Source organism: Anser anser (assembly GCF_964211835.1).
Source record: "Anser anser genome assembly, chromosome: 1".
Taxonomy (NCBI): Eukaryota; Metazoa; Chordata; class Aves; order Anseriformes; family Anatidae; genus Anser; species Anser anser.
The window spans coordinates 18,988,582-19,010,437 of NC_139720.1; the positions used below are offsets into that span (position 1 = coordinate 18,988,582).

The 21,856-nt window shown below is 33.7% G+C and overlaps 1 long non-coding RNA gene across 1 annotated transcript in view; it reads left to right on the forward strand.

The window, feature by feature from the left end:
• The window catches only part of LOC310896144, a 47,964-nt gene that overhangs the window by 18,560 nt on the left and 7,548 nt on the right, over nucleotides 1–21,856 (forward strand). The window contains exon 5 of the long non-coding RNA XR_014581226.1: nucleotides 14,297–14,352. This is a non-coding gene — a long non-coding RNA (uncharacterized lncRNA). The remainder of the gene's footprint in view (nucleotides 1–14,296; nucleotides 14,353–21,856) is intronic.

Below are 21,856 nucleotides of genomic sequence, written 5' to 3' on the forward strand. Positions count from 1 at the left end.
TTAATAAAAGAAATTTTAATGAAAGAAAATCCTCTACAGGAATTGAACCCATACCCTTTCATAACATCAACAGTTACTTTATTCACAAAGCTACATTAAGCTAGTAGCACAACAGAATCAGGTGTTGTATTAGGCAACAGAGGATGCTCTTTGATCCCTATGAATGTAATAAAAATATATTAAGAGGAGCAAAATAATTAAAATTTTACATGACTACGGAATGTAGACAAAATGCATTCCCTAGGTCATTCCAAGGACTGTGTGTATGCAATTTAATGACATTCAGAGGAAATACAGCATATGTCTGGCCCTCTGTGACAAAGACACCTGGAAAGAAAGAAGACTTGTATTTTCTGGCCTCAGCTCTTTAAATTCTGTTTAAGATAATGGTTTCTGGTACATGACGTTAGCAGAAATCTTCCCAAAATACTAATATCATTCCTGTATTTGGAATATTAATTGCTGCAACATATACACAAGATATTTTAAAGTAAATACAGTTCCTACCACTAAGACCATTCTTTAAGTCGAAAAAGTGATGACATAACAAGTATTTTGCATTTATAATACTGTAGTTGTTTTTGTTTGGTATTTTTTTTTTGGTTGTTTGTTTGGTATTTTTTAAAAACATTTTCTGTAGTGTTTCTTCCCATTGTTAGAACTCTTTATCAAAAAAATAATAATTTGAGCAACTTAATACTCAATTGAGATTACTTTGAGGAAATGAATTCTATGATCAACATGAACAGCATGAACAGGTTTCATCTGAGAGTCTGAACTAAGGTGTTAGTACATACAAGGAATGAAGTGACAAGCCCAGAGAAAATGTGTACCTGTGCTCATAAGCATCCAATAAACCTCCAGATGTAAGACTGAGAGACAGCATCAGTTTAACATGTATTCTTTTATACCATAGATTCTATGATGTGAATAAATTGTATCAGCTAAATTTAACATCCAAACAAGATACTTACATTATGACACTTTTCATTCTAGACTTCGTGTATAACCTGTGAAGAAAAATGGATGCTTCCTAGGGCAGATATATCTTCTTAAGGAAGATACTCTTCTCTGCTCCTGCCATTCTAGAGTATCTGTGGAAAGATTAGGCTTATCGTTTATATGCTTCTGTTACATGCTTATAGTTAGGTGAGGTTAATTCCCTTGTCTCACCCTTCCTTTCCTGGGTGTGTAAATAAACCTTTTAGAATTCATTTTGTAGGTTAGATGGAAATATAAATTACTTATTCATAAATCCACAGTTAATCACTTCTTCTCAATAAGGTCACCACAGAATCACAGAATCACAGAACTGTTCGGGTCACAAGAGATCATCGGGTCCAACCCCCCTGCCAAAGCAGGTTCCCTAGAGCAGGTTGCCCAGGTAGGCGTCCAGACGGACCTTGAATATCTCTAGAGAAGACTCCACAACCTCCCTGGGCAGCCTGTTCCAGTGCTCTGTCACCCTCACTGTGAAGTTCTTTCACATATTGGTGCGGAACTTCCTGTGCTCCATTTTGTGACCATTGTCCCTTGTCCTGTCCCCATGAACCACTGAAAAGAGGTTGGCCAAATCCCTCTGTCTCCTACACTTCAGGCATTTATAAACTTTGATAAGATCCCCTCTCAGTCTTCTCTTCTCAAGGCTGAACAGAACCAGGTCTCTCAGCTTTTTCTCACAGGGAAAAGCTCCAGGCCTCGTATCATCTTTGTGGTCCCTTGTGGTCATCAAAGTCAATGAAGTTGCTCCAGATTTATAACTAGCTATTAAATTCAGGCTACTATGCAACCACATACTTTTGCATACAGCAACCACATGAATGGAGAATTCACTACACAACATTAAAAAATAAGGCTTGAGAATAATGTGATCCTAATCACAATTCTGTTGGTATTTTCATTAAAACATTGTTACCAAGAGAGAAACCATGTTAGTGTAACATCCATGTACCAGAACGAAAATAAAAGCTCATCACTCATCAGCTTAAGGTTTTGTGGGATTTTTAGTTGTTTTTTCATCAACCTGAAAAAAAGACACCATCTTCTTATTGCAAAGTATCTTGGGAACCATAATAATTTTTTATAGCAAATACTTATAAATTATATTCCTTCAGTTGTTTTCCTGTTTTGGATTTTTGATTAATTTGATAGTTATTGTTCACTACAGCAGTTTAAAGACAATTTTCCCCCATTGGGTTAGAGCTGTAGAAGACATCCTGTAGCTGTTTAGAAATACAGTTTACCAAGTGTATGGATATCAAGCACATCAGTAATGGGAGTATGTATAGGCAGGTAAGGAGAGTAGTCCTTCTATCTTCATGACAGAAAAATAGATGAATATTTTGATATTATTTCTCCTCCAGCCAAAATATAAATGATTATTACAGTGAGGTCTGTAGGATAGAAGGCATAGGATGAGTAGAAATTTCTCTGTTGACTTGCGGCAAAACATTTGAGAATGATTTGTCAAAAAATAAAAATAAAAAAAAATTAACAACATATTCTCTCCCTTTCTGTACATAAAGCTCTTACAACAAGTAATGAGCTTTCACGGCCTACACAAATGTATCATTTGAATTGTATTTCTGAGTTGCTATGCATCTGACTAATTGCTAGGGTGTTGATTATAGAGCAGAAAGAAAGGCAGTAGAGATTTATTTTTTTTTCAGAGTGATATCCTCATTCTAGGCTGCTAGCAGACAATTATGACATTCTTTGTCCTTTCTTGTTCTCAAAACTGCACTGCAGCAGCAACCCAGAAGCCCAGTTTTCAGTTAATGGATAAAGAAAGGATTTTTGAGGCCATACTTTTCAGAGCGGAATGTACAACAAAATCCTATCTCAACATACAGTCAGTGTCCAGCACAGGTGAGTGTCTCAGTGTGACTGGCATGATTAAAACATAGGAACTATTCAGTAAAAGACTAAACTATTCAGAAGTCAACAAACATACCCCGAGAATCTAGAATAAAGACAAATTTAATCTCAGCAGTGATTAGTCAGTAATCTTAAGAATTTTTTATAATCAAAATCTTGTCAGAACTTGGTGACGCTGTAATGCATTTTATCCAAAAGTGTTAGCCACCACCAGTCATTTATTACTAAAATTGGAAATTATATTTTATCTTATTACTCTTTGAATTACCTTTTTTTTTTTTTTTTTTAAACAACGAGACTTTTGCATTAATTTTGGAAAAAAAACTGTGATTTAAATCCCAGTTTTGTTTGGTGTTTTTTGTTTGTTTGTTTGTTTTTAATATCTACATATGAATCCTCCATATGAATATGAAAGATTCATGTAGATAATTTTTTACCATACCATAGTTGGCTTGTGACTATAAGCAACCATGATGCCTTCATTCAAATCTTCAGATCATAGCCTGTGATAAAATTTCATTTCCATTTACATCTAGGCACATCATCATATTCTATTTAAGCTAAAGAATAGTGTATATTTGACTTAAAACAGAAGCTTTTTCTCATTTTATCTGTTCCTGTTGTGCAAGGACCTGCTAAGGAGTCTTTAGGTGTCAGAAGTAGTGCAGAAGAGTTTCTCATGCATGGAATTCAACTGATCATGCTTTAGATGCCTGAGTATCAATCATACAAGTGATTGTGACTTCTTTTACAGTCAAAGAAATAAGCACCTCCTGGGGGTGATTCTCTTGGAATATTTTACACAAGTCTTGAGAAGACATGAAGTTTTGTTTTAAGTTACAGAGTGTTAGAAGAGAGCTTAAGGTGATAGGTTTAAATGTAGACCTTATGTAGACCCTTCAGACCCTATCTTTCCAAAATTTTCCTGTTTTTTATGGGTTTGATCCACGGCAGTAACCTTTCCATTATCCATATACTATTTAATTATCTGAGAAACAGCCCAACAGTAATTAGTCAGAGAGACAATGATTAATAATCCATCCCTGTTCACAAGAGTTGTCAGAGAAATTTGGACTAATAATAAATTTGCACTAATAAAGCAGAGGAGGTGCAATTTTAGAATTTGAGAAGGGAAGAAAAGGAACCACTAGTAATAAAATATAAAAAAAAGTATTGAGTTAAGAATTTATTTTCTTCTGTTATAAATGTTTGTAAATTATTCTGGGAATAAACAAGTGATACATTCCTGTAAAGTACTGTGTTTTAAATAAGTGGATGAAATGCATGACTGCAACTTTTCCAAGATCATGAAGTTTATTTAACATTTTTTATTATTATTTTTCCTTTAAACTGTTTGTAGATTTACAGTTTAAATAAGATCAAATGATAAAGCTAGCCTACCCCCAAAAATAAAGTGACTTCACCTGATGTTATTCAAATTATTTGATAGTTTTTTGGGAGAGTCTCTATGTCATATATTTCTAGACACTCCTGTGATTTGGCTTGCTTGATTGTGCTTGAATTACCAGAAAAAGAGAAGAACAAAAAGAAACAATTTGCTAATGAACATGGACATACTCCTGTCACATTACAGATGCATAGATTGATGAAGGACACTTTATCCCTTTCATTAACTTGCATGATATGGACATTGTCTTGACACATATTTGTGACCACACAGCTCTATAGCTTCTCTTTCAGATGTGTCTTTCAGAGAGTAGACCTACAATAGTAATAGAATTAACAGTTTCATTCATTTTCTGGAGTGAAGACTATTAGCCATTCATTCTACTTCTACACTACTCCAGGCCCGTGCCCAGTGTATCCACAAAACCAAACAGAATCAATAGTCTTGGTGACTATTGTTAGTATTGTCTTGGTGACTCTATCTCATCCCACATACAATTGCAGCATTAATAGTATGGCATGCAAAGTCAAGAAAAGTGAAAAATATTCAATTATATTCTACACATCAATTTTTGTCTGTATCTCACTACCTACTGGGCAAGAAAAGCATATCTGGAAACATATCTTTTTTAATGTACTTTGATTTTCCCAGCAGTGTATTTTTATGAGAAGTTGTTTCTAAATATACTGAAACCAATGCTCAGATTATGGGCTACAGATTATTTATTCAATTATTATGTTAACATGTCTATCACTTTTATGATGGCTTTCTTCTTTTTAAACTGGTCTGCTCTACCTGATAGTTGTATTTCTTTTTTTCCCTGATGTCAGGAAATGAGGATTCACTGATGCCACAGGTTTTTATTTTTAGGCAGAAGTAACTAAAAAGAGATTTGGAGAAGAGAGCATGGAGGACATAAGGACATAAGACAACAGATTTATTTTTTCTTGTTTTATAGTTGTTTATCATGCTGGAAATACATGCATTTTTAAAATAATTACATTCATAACTTGAAGAATAATTTTAAAACAAAAATACACCTAAAATATACATTACACGTTCCTGATTTTCCACTAGTCACTAGTATAAGATATGACCACCATAACATTTTGAACTTTGAATAAAAAAATAATATTTTTTCTTCAGCCCATTCCTGTTTTCTTCCAGTGTGGACTAACAGAATAATCACAGCTTTTCAGATTTGTGTAATTTTCTTTATTCCACTATGGTTAGATGATATAATTTAGATAAATACAGAAAATGAATTAATCAAAGACACGTTTGAAGTATGTTTTTGTCAGTTCACCAACTTCTTGACAACATTTTCATATTTTTTCAATCATCAGTGATTTTACCTCAACAAATAGCTACAGGTTCTAGCAACAACAAAATGAAAGAAAAAAACAAGACTGAGTAATTTGCATCTCACGTATTACTCAGGTGTGAGATCAGTTTGCCATATGGGAAGCAAAGGGCATGTCCCCTGCTTCTCTCATAGCTCATTCCCTGTTGCTACTGTTTTAGTGCTCCAGTTTCAGGGAATCATATGTCCTGCTGTCATTTTGTCTTGTTAATATTCCACAAGAGCATATTTTCTGTCCCACATAAACCTAATAGCTCAAACTTCAGGGGATTCATCTTTCTGCACAGTTTGAAAGAGTATTATCTCTCATTGACACAGCATGGGTTTCTTACACACTATTGCTAATTTATCAATGTAAAGAGAAAGATGTACATTTTAGATCTTGTTATATTTCATGGGTCTGATTTACAGAAAAATAAATATCCATGATGATAAATTTATCAAATGCAAAAACTTTTGATATCGCAGTATATGGTTTGTTATAGAATAAACTTTATCAAAAGGAACTTTCTAAATGTCAGCCTTCATTGAAAAACAGTGAAGAAATCCTTAGGGAGACATAAATACTGTTGTATTTAAATACATATATGTGTGTGTGTATATCTATCTATCTATCTATATCTATATATCTATATATAAATATTTATATATTTAAAAATATACTTATAAATAATTTTTAATTATAACAATTATGTCTAACTGGTAGCATGCTTGCAGTTCCCTTGATAACTGTGTTTTAGACAGTTGATGCTCTAACTGTACTGGAGATTTAGTTGAATTTTTTTTCTTGTATGTTAGATCAGATAGCTTTACTGCCATTCAGAGGGACCTCAACAGGAAGAGAGGAACCTCATGAAGAAAAGAGTAAGTGTCAGTTCTTGCACCTGGGGAGGAGCAACTCTAGGCATATTTGGAGCCATGCTGGGAGGAGGCAGTCAAAACAGCTTTCCAAAAAATGACCTGGGGATCTGGTTGGACACCAAGTTGACTGTCCAGTTTTGTGGCAAAGCAGTCCAACAGCCTCCAGAGCTGCACGAAGCAGAGTGTTGCCTGCATGCTGAGGGAGGTGATTTTCCCTCTGTGTTTAGGGCTGGTAAAATACATCTGGAGTAGTATGCCCAGTCCTGGGCTCCTCAGTACAAGACAAACACGGACATAGTGGAGAGAGTCCAACAAAGGGCCTCAAAGATAATTACCTTTGAGACTGTAACATGAGGAAAGGGCAAGGGATATGGAACTGTTTAGCCTGCAAATGAGAATTAGGAGGGATCTTACATATATTTAATATGGATGGGGGAGGGGAAAAAAAAAGGAGCCAGGCTCTTTTCAGGGGTTATTCAGTGATAAGAGAAGAACCAATAGGCAGACATTGAAACAGAGGAAAACATTTTTACTCTAAAGGTGAGTGAACACCAGAACAGGTTCTCAAGAGGGGTTGTGGTGTCTCTGTACTTGGGTGTGTTTAAAACCTAGCTAGATACTGTCCTAAGCAACCTGCTTTTACTGGTCCTGCTTTGAGTAGGGGGTTGGACAGGACGATTTCCAGAAGTTCCTTCCAAGCTCAGCGATTCTGTGATTCTATGAGATAGAAACTGTTAGCTCTTTTCCATGACTGGAATTTGTATAATACCTTGGGACATCTAGTATGTTTGTACTGTATATAGTATATACGTATATATATATACATATATATATGTATATATATGAGACAAAAAGCAGTTCAACAAACCTGGGCGATTTTAGAGAAGACAAAGGCAAAGTAGACATTACATTTTTCCACTGCTTTCCTTTATGGGCAATCGCAAAAACAAACAAACAAACAAACAAACAAAAAAAAAAAAACGGGTAGCAGAAATAATACAAAGAAAGCTTCTGAACAGAAGATATATTAATACATTGATGCTTTACTGACTAATTCTGTGGTGTTGTAAATACATTTTGAAATACTCCACCTCAGCTTGTTCCACAGATGCTTCCACAAAATATTGAAGCATCCGTCCTTCAGAGCAGGAGACCTTCAATTCTATTGAGAAACCCAGTTTGAAAAAATAGAGCAGAGGCAGCAGAACAGCAATAGGAAGAAAACAGATTAACCACCACTGCCTGTTTTTCTGAATCTCTTCATGTTCATAGCAGTTAGCCCTTCTGACAGTGATATTCTCTTTCTTGCAACAAATGTCCCCCAAACCCCCAAATAATCTTATATTTATATATATGTACATCAGTTTTGTGTCTACATCTTCAAAGATGTGATGATTCTCCTCAGACTTTTTCACCTTTTCCAGTGATCAGAAAAGTGATCAGAAATCCTCAAAGTTGTAGAATCTGGTAGCTGCTTGCTTTGTCATATAACCAAATTCTTACATATCAGCTTTTTATATAATGTACCTTTCCCAAACCGCTGACTACAACTGGTTTTCTTCCAAACCTTGTAAAGGCACACATTTCATTTCACATGTCCTTCCCTCAGTTGTCCGTACTTGTTGGCTACAGACTCTTTTATTCCTCCTAATATTCATGGCTTTCTCATACGTTCCACAGCTCCCATCAGTTTTTTATTGTATTATTCCTCTGTGAAAGATAAAAATCTATCTAAATAGAAAGCTATGTGAAGCACCAGTAAAACTGAGGATTTAATAGTTGATTTCCTTCCTTATCTCCCTGTATCCTTTCTTTTGTTTTGCTTTCTCTCATATCATTATAGTAATGTGTAATGAAACTCTTTGGAGGCAGGGATTATGGCTAATTTTATCTACTTGTATAATATCTTTGAGTACTGATAGATTAAACAACAATATCTAAGGTACACAAGGTAGCTTAATATAGGAAAAGAAATTCTGGAAAAAAGTAGCTGCATTTGTAGAGCATTTGCTCAGAAAAAGAACTGCAGTTGTTTTATCACCAAACTGTAGTGACAGATCTCCTACTAACCTTAATATATGAAGGTCACAGAGTAGAATTTATTTTAGAGTTTAACGTTCTTGAGATATATTTTCCCTAACCCCTTCTATAAAAATTCCCTTCTCCATACTGAAGACCTGCAGTGGATTTGATATTAATTTTAACAATGAATTGAATCAATATATGGATTTTTTATTTCTTTTTCTTTATTTTTTTTTCCAGAGACTTTAAATAAGGATGGCTTTTTAATACCTTAATACAGTAACCTGAACTTCATAGACCAAAACTTTGTTTTTATGTCTTAAGAAAATAGCAGAAAAAAAATGTTTTTAATAACTTAAATTTTAATTATATAAATCACATAATTTATGTACAGATTATATGGTATATATATATATATAAAATAATATTTTTCCTTAAAAAAAATAGTTTAAATTTTCCAAAAAATACTATGAACTCAGAAAAAAAAAAATGGGGTGGATAATTTTCTTTTCTTCCAAAAATCAAAGCAACTCCATTGACATCAATGTGTTTATGACGAATTTTATTATCTGAAAATCCTTAAACTACCATGGCTCAGATATAAATATGACAGCAGTAAGGTCACAAATCAATTTTAATATTTTTATTTTAATAGTATTTAAGTCAATGGGAAGACTTTTCAAAGAATATATGGTTGCCAAGAAAAAGAATGATATATCTTTATATTTTGCATCATAACAAATTACAAATCAAAATTTGTCAATAAAAACATATGGAAATGTCATAAAAATATTTTTTTCTAGCTGGGTCATAAAAGCCACAGAAGGATAGCTTTGCTGAAGATGGTCTTGCGTTGACCTCATATACTACATGGTAACCATGCTGCCTCTAAGAATTACTTTAAATATTAAAGAGCAGACAAATCTGAAAGACTATACTTCATTTATCCTATAGAAAAAAAAAACTTTTATTTTCTTGCTTCTTACAGGTGAAGTTTCTTAGTAAATCTTTGAAGAGAGAAAAAAAAAAAAAAGGAAAAAAACCACTATAGTATATAATAAGAAACTGCAGGTCTACAGTGTGTTTAAATGACAAGATAGGTCTGTGGGGAGGAATTAAGTATTTATGTAGCAGGGGAAAAAAAAAGGAAAAAAATAAGAAAAAAATAACATCAATTAAGACAGCACAGAATTTATTATTATTTTGTGCATAAACAGAATGAACAAAATCTGATCTCATAGCTCTACTTCACAACTGGCTTGAATTTAGGTAAGTAATTTTAGGAACTATTAAAATTCAGTAATATGAAAGGATTTTTTTAATCATTTCAGGCATGTAAAAGTGCTTTTCAGCCATTGCATGGATGATCAGCACACTAACTTTTTGTAATTTTTTGTAATTTAATTGATATTATAAGACCAAAAGGAAAATTCATCTGAAATCATCTTCAACAGAAAACTGAGTTCCATTCTATCCAGTCATTGTATTTAGTCTACAGTACTATTTTCTGGCTTACCTTGTTTGTCTTCCTTTTTCTGTACCCTTACTAATGCCTTTTCATTGCTTGTGGATTCTTGCAATGCCCTGAATGTAAAGACCTGCTATGGCTTATTCACCTGGACTGTCCTCTTCCATACATGCCTCCTGCAGCTCACTGCTCAAGTACTTTGGCTGGAAAACAGTGGCACAGGGTATAAAGGTCTTCAACTTCAGTTCCTGTAATAGAGGAGCTTTCTCTGCCTGTTTCAAGCTCCTCTGACATGAACCGTCTCTCATCCAAAAGTTTACCCATATGTCTGGATGGGTATATCTAAATAACATCTTGTATAAGAGAGCCAATGTTTTACAGAGATAAACAGAAATGCCAAATATAGTACAAAAAACCATAGCAAATAATTTCATTTTTAATATCCTACAGTTCTGTTTCTACTTCTAGTACCTGAAATTAAAAAAGAGAGAGTTTTCATTATTTTAATGTGCTCATTCTGTATGTGTATTCACTATCACTCATTGTGAACACTATGAAATAAATAAATAAATAAAACTGTCAAATAAATTACTGGACTAATAAGCCCTAATATTTCTAGCACTGAGGTTAGAACAATAGTCAACAGCGGAGACAAAAAGATGGTATACTTTCTGAACCCCTTTTAACAGTTTCTATATAATTTTGTCTTTAAAGCAACATGATCCAAAGTTACCAAGTACCAAACCCTGTGACTTTGTCAAGTTTCTTTTTTTTTCTCTATCCACATAAAACCAGGTCATGTTAGCTCTGATGCTATCATGAAATGCAGTCAAAAATAGCTTTCTTCTCTGAAAAAGTCTACTTCATTAAATGGAAACGAAATAGGGGATATATGTTGACAAGTGTATTCAAAGTAGTTACAAATTATAAAATAGGACTGTTATACTTTTTTCTCCTTAGTGTTTGTGATCCAGTGGATTATACTTTAATTTAGACTGATGAAAAGTTGTCATTAAAACTACAGAAAACTTAATTTCTGTGTTTATCTCACAAACTCCTTGAATTTCAGTGAAGAATTCCTGCTCACTTACTTGTACTTTGGATCAGTGTCTGGAATACTTTTAACATTGCAATCACATATATATTTGTGTATGTGTGACTGTCTCTCTTTTTTCTTTTTCTTTATTCTCTTTTCTCTTTTGGATGAGACATCCAAAATCTCCTTTTGTGTGTGTGTGTGTGTGTGTGTGTGTCTTTTTTATTTGGTTACACTGTTTTCATTAAAGAAACAAAATTGCAGCTGCAGACAGCTTGATAGAGAAAGTGGGACTGTGTTTCATATGTTGATTGGTATAGTTAAATACACATACATAAACTCATATGTACACAGAGACAATTATATATATATGTATATGTGGATAAAAATATAAGCATACACGTTGATTCTGCCTGAGATTGTGTATCATGTTAAAAAAACCACAGAATAAATGCAAGTAAGAATCATTATTACAATCATTAAAATTGTACATTATCATTAAAAACTACATTATTATTAATTATTAAAAATCATAAAAAACATTAAAACATTAAAAACAAGTTTTATAAAACACCTGTAATCTTACTTCTCCCTTTTCTTTTCCCTGATCCTTTATTTTTCACTTACTACCAAGCCTTTCCCTTTTACTTGTTTCTGAGTCTGTCTTCCACATTTTTGACTCCACTGTCAGTTTCCTTTTTCAGTTTCCATGTTTTGACTTCTGCGATCCCATCTCTCTGCCAAACCCGGACTGTCCCATGCCAGCACTGTGTCTGCTGAACAAAAGCTCAAAACAGCATTTTGTCTGTCTCCTAGCAATACACTAAATATTTTCTGTTCTAGAATATTAGAAAATATTGACAGAAAGAACCATGAAAAGTATATGACACTGTTCTAGCCAACTTTTACAAACATTTCAAAGTTTAGTGTACAATCTGAGTTTTAAAACAATCTAGAAAACTCAGTCTTGAAATAGTGAATTGCAGTGTTGCATAAAACTCATACATGGTATATAGACTTCTTTAGCACAGGTAGAATTTGTTATTCTTGACTTCAGACCATTTACCAAGCATAGGAGAGTCAACTTTAGGAATGTATTTTAGGGTTATTTATGATGCATTTTCAGAGTTTTAGTAATATTATAATACAAACAGATCAGAAAATGGTATGCAATTTATAGGATGCTGATGAGTAATGGGAAAGATTTTTTAATGCGATCACAAAAATAAACATATATGTTCATATATGTATATCATATTCTATCCTTGTTGTAAGATAACTGAATACTTAGCTGTGGTACATTTTTTTGGAATGTACTTAGAGATTTCAAAAATTCATATGAAACATTTACATTAACCAATGTTGTGTTGTCAGAATTCATGTGAAACTTCATGTTATAGAAAAAAAAAAAAAAAAAGAAAAAGTGCAGAGTTTCAAATGCCATACAAATGATGAGTGTATGGGAATCTAGACAAAACAGTAGATTTACAATATTGTCACCATTCTTTCTTCCTATGTTTCTTTTAAAATTTCTTATAAAACCTGATATTTTGACATAATCTCTTAAAACCGAGTTCATTTTACTTGCACTGTTTGCTTTTTCACTGCCCCTCATATCTCTAGTTCTTATTTGGTATGTTCTTATTCTTATCATATAATCTTGTCTTGCATTTTGAGAACCCAGATTTTAGAGACCATTTCTTATTTTGTACTAAAACATCTGTCATTGTTCAAAAATTACTGCTGTCATTTGAACCATGCTGCTTCACGGAGTCAGACGTTCAAAAATACTCATGTTGATCTGAGCACCTTCCCTGAAAGTGAGTGGTGAAAAAACCATTGATTCCAGTGAAAATAAAACTAGACTATAAGCCTGTAGAAGTAAATGAAACTCTTCAAGCTAAGGTAGTTTTATTAAAAAGAAGAAGAAGAAAAAGTACTTAATGTTCCAGCTGTGAAATATTCTAATTTTAGTGGCAAATCTTCATTAGCAAATTTCAAATTACAGACTTACACACAAAATGGTCTTGAAATATTTATCTGTGGTATTCAACAAGTATGTTCTGTTTATATACATCAGTAACTTGTTTTATTCTCCTATCCTGCCTTTGTTTTTGTAAATCCACCTCATAAAGTTTTCTTTTTTTTTAATTTCATCAGACAATCTTTTATTTTATGTAATCCATACTGAAACCATAACAATTGTGCTGCAGTCATTTTAATAAAATATGCTTCATATGTTTTCTGCAATCCAGGTTTTAACATAAATTAATGTCTTATTTCAGATTTTTCCATGTTTTTATTTTGCTAAATTTTATCAAACAGTGGCATCCAGTGGGAAATGCAGATGTGTATTCCCAAGAGATGTAGCCATTGATATATGTATTGGCTGTGCTCATTTTATCAACGGAAAAATGCTAATACCCTACAAGAAATTCAAAATATTTCTTTAATTTACAGTAAATATCAATATGATAGATTTATTAATCTTCTTCAATCTTTTCAGCTTGAATTGCAACATCACTTCAGTCAGTCTCTGATTCTGTTAGTTTTTGCTGGACTGTTTCCATTTCATGATAGCACAGTTTGAATCATTATCAGTTTCTGACAGTTGCTTCTGTTACTGCTATCTTCCCTGAACAAAAGGTACTGTACTGAATACAACCTACTTATGTGTTGATGAGAAATACAGGTGATTAATGCCCTTGAAACCTAATTTATTGTGTATTGAATGTACATGCATACATTATGCTTCACAGGTTATATTCAAAACCAGTTATCTGTGCAGAAATTAATGAATTAACACTTAAAAATAAAAATAAAACCTGCCAAAAATATCTGTTAAGAATTAATCTCTCTAAGCTCAGGCTCAGGTCCTTCAAACTAACTGTATAACTATATATATATGCATACCTTCCCACCTCCCCCCATCCCTCCAAGAGTTTTACCTATTTACATTTGAAACTGGACTAGCACCAGTGTCCTATGCAAGTTGCTTATGGGATAATGGTTAATGGATTTGAATAAGGTAAATAAATTTCTTAGTCTTGGATTACTTCTAGTCACTACAGCTTTTCTGAAGTAAAGTTGTGAAACATATTTTTTAGTATAGTACACTGTCTCTTTGTTTCCATAGAGGAAGATTAGCATAGCAGATTACAGTAAGAGAAGAGAAACCATTGCCACTATGATTTTGGTTGGTAAACCCTTTATTATTATTATTATTATTATTATTATTTATTTTTTTTTTTTTTTTACTAGAGAGGAGATTAATTTTATTCCAAAAGGAGACAGGCACCAAACACAGATGTGAACAGGTAAGTAAATATCCATGCCTTATTTCAGTCTTTATCAGTTAGTACAGATGTTAGTGGTACCTAATCCTTATTACCCAACACAATTTCTCTTGGGAAAGTGGCAGAATGGATTGCTTTTTTCTAGAGATTTTGCTGGAGATAAGTAGAAGATCCAATCAGTAATATGAATTCACACGCACAAAAGACCAAGAGGAAAGTCATATGAAAAATTAGTTTTAAATGGAGAAAATCAGTTAATTCAATGTTTTGGAGTCTCTTCCTCTGTAAAGCAACAGGCAGTTGCTTTAGGTAAGTATGCAATTATTCCAGGAATACTTAACCTGCACTCAAACCTAAAGTATTTTATTTAAATATTTTATGTTTCTTTTTTTGCAATCACTTCCATTATTTACAGGGTCCATTTTCCCTTCTTTATATACAGTCTGAATCTACACTGTATAGACTTTATGCTTATAGGTAAACAACTGTATTTAAACTCAAAGGAGATCCTTGTAACACTTTTTCTATCTTCAATGAATTAATATATATCTTATATTCCATTTTATATATCTGTATAATAAGCATCTATTTATTCCTTGCTGCTTTGTGTCATCTCTTCTCTGATGGTACTCTAGATAACATCTTTTCTAGAATTTCTTCAAGAAGGTTTAACAGAAAGGTAAAAGAGAAACTTAGAGTCAAACAAAATCTCAATACCAGTTCTTGTCCTTGCCACAAGACAGGGAATACTTGTTTTACAGGTGGAATACTTGTTTTACAGGATAGGAATCCTACTTATAAAGCAGCTTTTTAGTAGCTTGTCAATACTCCAAGAAAATAATGAGAACTGAAACTTTTAATGGGGAAAGATCTTATTTAAGAGAGAAAAACCACTAATACACTGGAAATTCCCTAATGTGACACTTCTTTCTTGACAGTCAGAAAGACGGTTTCCGTATGTTTTACTATTGAGTTGACAAGTAAAACTTGTCTCTGTTAAATAAATAAAGTGAAAGTGAAAAAAAAAAATCAAAGAAACAAACAAAACCAAAACCACACCTTTTTCCACAACAGTAGAATATGAGTAGTGTTGAGTTCAGTTTTGGCACATTCTCCTTTTAATACTGAAAATACAATGCTACACACAGCTTTATTTTTAGGCTAATTCAGCTAACCAGGGTAACTGTAATTCAGAGGTTAAGTAGAAGAACATATTTCTGTTTAGTCAATGGAAAACAAACAAACAAAAAAGAGAATGTGGAAACTCCAGAGAAATTATTCAAAATACTTAAATCAAACGTCTAAAGCATTATGTATTTGATTGAGTAATTTCTGCAAAATTTACTTGAAGCATAAGTAGCAAATCAGGCTTTAGATATGATTGAGAATGACATAGTCTTGCTCCTGGTTCCCTTCTATTGAAAACACATGCACACACACAAACAACTAAAATCAGCCTGTCTTTAGCTCTGACCCTTAAACACTATGCCTATTCCTGCTGCATTTGAGGACAAACTAGGGAAAGAGGACAGCTGCCTGATGCTGAAATTTCTATGTCCTACACTTTCTTCATACCCTCTCAGAGGTAGATGAAGTGACATGTCCTGCTCTCCTGAGTGCTACCTTGTCTATTTGAGCCTATACTTATCTCCCACCACATTTTCATTATTCTTGTTTCTCTTGTCTCCCAAGCTACAGAGGCCTTGATCTTCCTGAACTCCTGTCGTTAGAGGAGTATTTCTCAGTACTTCCTTTCTGAGATGGAGGACATGATAGCTACTCTATAATAAAATTTAAATTAAGTTGGGGATGGAGGAAAGGGAAAAGAGAGAAGGGAGAGAGGAAGGAGGAAGAAGGGAAGAAGGAATTAAATTAATTCAGAGTATTTTCAGTGAATAGTCGTGTTCTTCCCCTCTGCCATCTCATTTTTCTTTTACAATCTGTGTTTCTCCTTTGAAAGTTTGTCCCAACTTTGTATTATTTCCTGTAATTAAATGTCCACAGTTTCTGCATGATTTATTCCTCTTATTCATCATAACCTAATTGCTTTCCACCAAGAGCCAGTTGACAGAATTGTCAAGCTTCTTCATGTCCTTCTCTTAGCCTGAGTCACTGATTCATCATCTGCCTTCTTCAGATACACTCAGCACCATTTTTGACAGCAGAAAGATATCATAAACATATTTTTCATCCTTCAGATCCACTCTTTCAAGCACTTTTACTGAACAGGGTTTATAGGTGTTTAGCCAGCTGGCCATGATCAGCAAAAACAGCTGATAGAGATAAGATATGAATTTACAACGTGTTCTCCCTTAGCATACTCAGCATTTTCCCTTCAAAACTGTAGCCAGTAGTAAATTAGGCAGCAAGTGTTTTACAGTGAATAACCCTGTCAAGACAACTGTTATGCCTTCCTATGGGGCAACCTGCTCTCTTGACTTATTTTATAGAAAGGTTGCAAAATGCTTTGGAAATAAAGAACAGTTTTGCTCCTCTGTAAGGAGGGAGAAATGGTGTTAGCCTTTTTAATAGATATATTGAAAGAAGAAGGACCCTTAGGATTGCAACATTTTAAGTTTAATAGTCAAAAGTCTTGAAAGATGTATTTTTTTTTATTTTCTTCTGGAAAGTTTGGAGGAAAATATAATGAAATGACCTTTAGATTCCTCCTTACATTCTGTATTACAAGCAGTAAATACCCCATACACAGAGCTGGAATTAGAGATTATTTTTAAGTGATATTCTCAAATGACTGCATTGCATAGGCTCATGGAGATGGCTCATAACTGCAAAGCACGTGCTTCCAAAGACCTTAACAAATTTGTGAACTGAATTGATAAGCAAGTTTTGAAACAATACAATTATACCTGTCTGATGGAGAAGAATAATCTATAAAGATTTATTTTGCTCTTCCTCACAAACATCTGATTAATTTTTGTTTATCTCTATTCCCCTTAGTTGTATGTTCTCATAAGCTCCAATTATCAATCATTTTTACATCTTATAGAATCATAGAATCATAGAATATCCCGAGTTGGAAGGGACCCATAAGGATCATCAAGCCCAACTCCTGGCACCGCACAGGTCTGCCCAAAGTTTAGACCATGTGACTAAGTGCACAGTCCAATCTCTTCTTAAATTCAGACAGGCTTGGTGCAGTGACTACTTCACTGGGGAGCCTGTTCCAGTGTGTGACCACCCTCTCGGTGAAGAACCTCTTCCTGATGTCCAGCCTAAACTTCCCCTGCCTCAGCTTCACACCGTTCCCACGGGTCCTGTCACTGGTGATAACAGAGAATAGGTCACCTGCCTCTCCACTCCCCCTTGCAAGGAAGTTGTAGACTGCGATGAGGTCCCCCCATCAGCCTCCTCTTTTCCAGGCTGAACAGGCCAAGTGTGCTTGTGCTTGTACTCTTGCTTGTTTTGTAAGGCAATCTTATATTATTTATTTTACAGATGTAACAGAGATCAGAATCTAGTTATATTTACATACTATGTAATATATCTCTTAATGACTTGAAAGCAATAGTATAAAATATTTTAACAGCTGAAAATCAAAAATAAAAATATTTAAAAGTTTTTTCTTTCTTTCTGGAGCAGATCTAGGGAGAAATAAAGATGAAATTACAGTGCTGTTAACAAAATTTACTATAAAAAAACACGTTAGCTACTTTCTGATGAGGTTCTTTTTTCTGCTTTTTTTTTTTTTTAATCTTGACATATGCAAAACAGGCCAGTCAGGAAGATCTAGCAAAGATAAGGTCTCAGTTTCTCTCCTGGATATATCTCCACGACTCCGAGTAGGTACTTTTGAGAATTTAGTGCCTGAAGTGCCTGGTACAGACCCATATTGGAACAATTATTGAAGAACTGCAGCCCATGGGAAGAACCCACACTGGATTAGTCCATGAAGGACTGCATCCTGTGGGAAGGACCCTACACTGGAGCAGGGGAAGAGAATGACAGAGTGGCTGTCTGACGCTACCTACCAGTGTTAAACCACATCTGGGTACTAGTGTAAGAATTAAAGTTGTGTTTTTGCAGAGGAAAATTCCACTAACCTTGCATATTCAAAAGTGATTGCACAGGCATAACAGTGTGGGATATGTTAAGCAGATAAGGGGTCAGTGGAAAGTCCCACTGTCCCAAAATAAGGAAGATGGCTGAGAAAAATAAGACAAGCAGTTGTGGAATCAGCAAGAACAGGAAGCTATGAAATGATGAGTCAAGTCCCTATGAAATGATCCAGCTACGAAATGATCCTCCAGTCCCCGTCGATCCTGTCCCCACACCCTTCCACCCCGCCCTGAAAAAAAAAAAAGAAAAAAAAAAAAAAAGAGAGAAATTCAAGTTTGGTCAAATAATGTTGTACATAGAGAGCATTGTAACAAGCATCGGGTAGGTTGTGAACCTGTAGTACTCATCAGGTAATAGGGGATATAGGGCTATGATACAATTCTGCTGTGCACTTCTGCTTGCAGGACACCCACCATCGCAATCACAAATAAAAATGCTACTTCACTGAGATATTTGCCTGAGCCTGTGTTATTGGCTGCAGATTGTTTTTCACACTAGAAAAATAAGCAAAATGCATTCTCTAAGCATGCAGAACATGTCTTTCCTAGCTTTACTAGATGTTGTTTTACTTATGTAAAGGATAATGAGCTTTTTTTTTTTTTTTTAATTATCTGTTTGTTTTTAACAAAAACAGGCAAGAATTTGCAGTTAATTGTAAATTTTATGCTGTTTTTAAAAAAAATCTTCTTGTATTTTAAACACACAAAAAGTTCAAAATAGGGTAATAACACTGGACATTTTGTTTTATTATGGTAGAAAAATGTGTGTCATTCTGAACATACATAGCATAACAATAAATATGTGTAAATATTGACAGATTCTATTCTGTCCGTTCTAGACCACAACTCAAGCTGAAGGTTTTCAAGTAAGATCCAATTACCCTTTTTCCATCTCTGTTACTCTGCTGACTTGCTTCATTAGCAAAAAATGTGTGTCCCCTTGCAAAAAATCTCCTTATTAATATGCATTTTTTTTCTGGAAAACTAGGGAAGAGGAAAATGAGATGGTGTGTTAGCTATGGTAATATGCATGTCTCCTGAGTATTGCTTTGAATTCATTTATTTTTAGTACACAGGGTCATTGTTGTGAACAGATTTATTTATTATTATTATTATTTTTCATCTGTTTATCTTTAACTCTTGCATTACAATGGAAATTCTATCGATATGATCTGAATGGTGGGTTCCACTGACTCCAGTGGAAATTAGGGGCAATCATGATTACCCATTTTAAATCAGCCTTTGAACATTTTATATTATTTTATTTTTGTTAGTCACTTTTTTTAGATGCAATTCTTTTCTAGGACTCTGATTATAAAATCCATCATAATATCTATAAAAATCCATCATAATATCTATAGTGGCCTGATAACCTTCAAATACCTCCAACTATATCCCCTTTTGGAATTCATTGTTTAGTATGAGGAAACCTCAACAACTCATTTATTTGTCTTCTTCTTCTAATGGGAAAGTCAACCCAAGCAGCGTGAATAAAGGGGGACTTTTGTTGCTTAGTTTTGTTTTGTTTTGAATTAACAAAAATCTATTACAGTACCTTCAATTGACTACAAATTTTGTGATAACTTTTTCCATTGTTTCTCTGTACTGAACAAATCCTAAGAAGGACTTGTAGTTCTGAAACTCACTGTCTCTCCACATTCTGGATCTTTTTCAGTTGTACATGCCATATAAACTGTAGCTCTCTCCCATAAGAGGAAAAAAATATGAAAAATCTTAAAGCAGACTTGGAACCAGTAAACATTAGATTAATTCAAATGTTACTTTCTATTGTATAATCCTGCCTTAGGGGCAGTAATTATCCAATAAAAAAAAAAAAGACAAAAATGAAAGATGAAATGAGTAAACCTCCACCAATAATTTTTGTGTAAGGGACAAAAATACCTGAAGTTATTGTACTTGGAAGTTAAACTACCTTCAAATGCATGTACATATAGGCCTGCATGAAGGCATCTGTGTGTGCATGAGATGCCTTAGCACAAAGTGTCTTCGTTCTTGCCATGGAGATGTTAAAAACATGGGCATTAATATAGTCGATGAATCTTTGTGAGATATTTAGCTCATCTTAAAGTAGCCATCTATAGTTTCATTTGCCTGATCATAGTTGTAGTTACATCATCACAGAATGGTTGAGTTTGGAAGGGATCTTTGGAGGTCATGTGGTCCAACCCCAATGCTCAAGCAGGAACACCTAGAGCAGATTGCCCAGAATCACATCCAGATGGCTTTTGAGGATCTCTAAAGAGGGTGACTCCTTGGACATGATTTTACACACTTGACGTTGTTTAGCAGAGCATGGATCTCCAATATTTTTTTTTTTTTTGCTGTAAATTCATAACTGCTAGTTCCCTGTAAATTTTTAAATAACAGTGAGTTTTTGAATAGCACTAAATGTCTGAGTATGTGCTGCAGAATTGTGTTTTGTTGGTCAAATTACATTGCTCCATTCAGTACTGCATCATTCTCTGTGGAAACACTACAAAATGTTGTAGAAAGGTGATAGCTAAAGAAAGATTAAGCTATGAGATATACTGCAGTCAATATAAACTAACAATAACCTTTCAGTTGTTTCTCAAAGTCCTGGACATATGCGCACTTCTTGATAATCTATTTGTGTTTTAAGTGTTTAACCATATTCAACCTGTGTTGGCAAAGAGCAATAGCAGTGTTTTAAGATATGAATTATAAGTGAGCTGGACCTCTTTCTACTTTCACTGAAGTACAATTTAGAAATAATTTATGGTGATGTGAAAGCATTCTCAGAATTCTTTACTGAAAAGGATCTGGAATATTTGACTGAAATGAGACAGGAATGTAAGGCTGGAAATATATAAAAATATGTGTTGCACTTGGCACTGCATAGGAGTGCAATTTATTTCATTCTCATATTCAACTATTTGATTTTGGAATTGTAGAGCAACCATGTTTTTGTTCTTTTTTTATTTTTATTTTATTTTATTTTTTTTTTCCAATTTATCTGCAAAACCTTTACTCAGGTCAAATAATAATAATAAAATAATAACAAAAATAAAAAGATTCAGTGAAGTCAAAACAATTGACACAATATCAGGATATAAGCTCAAAGATCTGACTCACCATTAATGTTTCCATAAATTAATATACCTATACATCATTGTAGAAAGAAACTTAGGATAAATATTTCACCATATATTATAGGTGATTTGTTTAATACGTTAGGTCACATGTCACTGAACTTCAGATGAAAAAACACTGAATACTGAAAATTAAAGTAGTAAATAGCTATAAAAATACTCATTATGCATTTATTTTCAGCTAGAAGAAAAACTATCAATTTATAAAATGGTATTCACAGCTGAAATTAAATGGTGAACTGGCAAGGTGCAATTGGGTAACTGCCACAGTTATTCATGGTCTTATATCTAAGTCAGAGTTTTTCAGCATTTTATTAG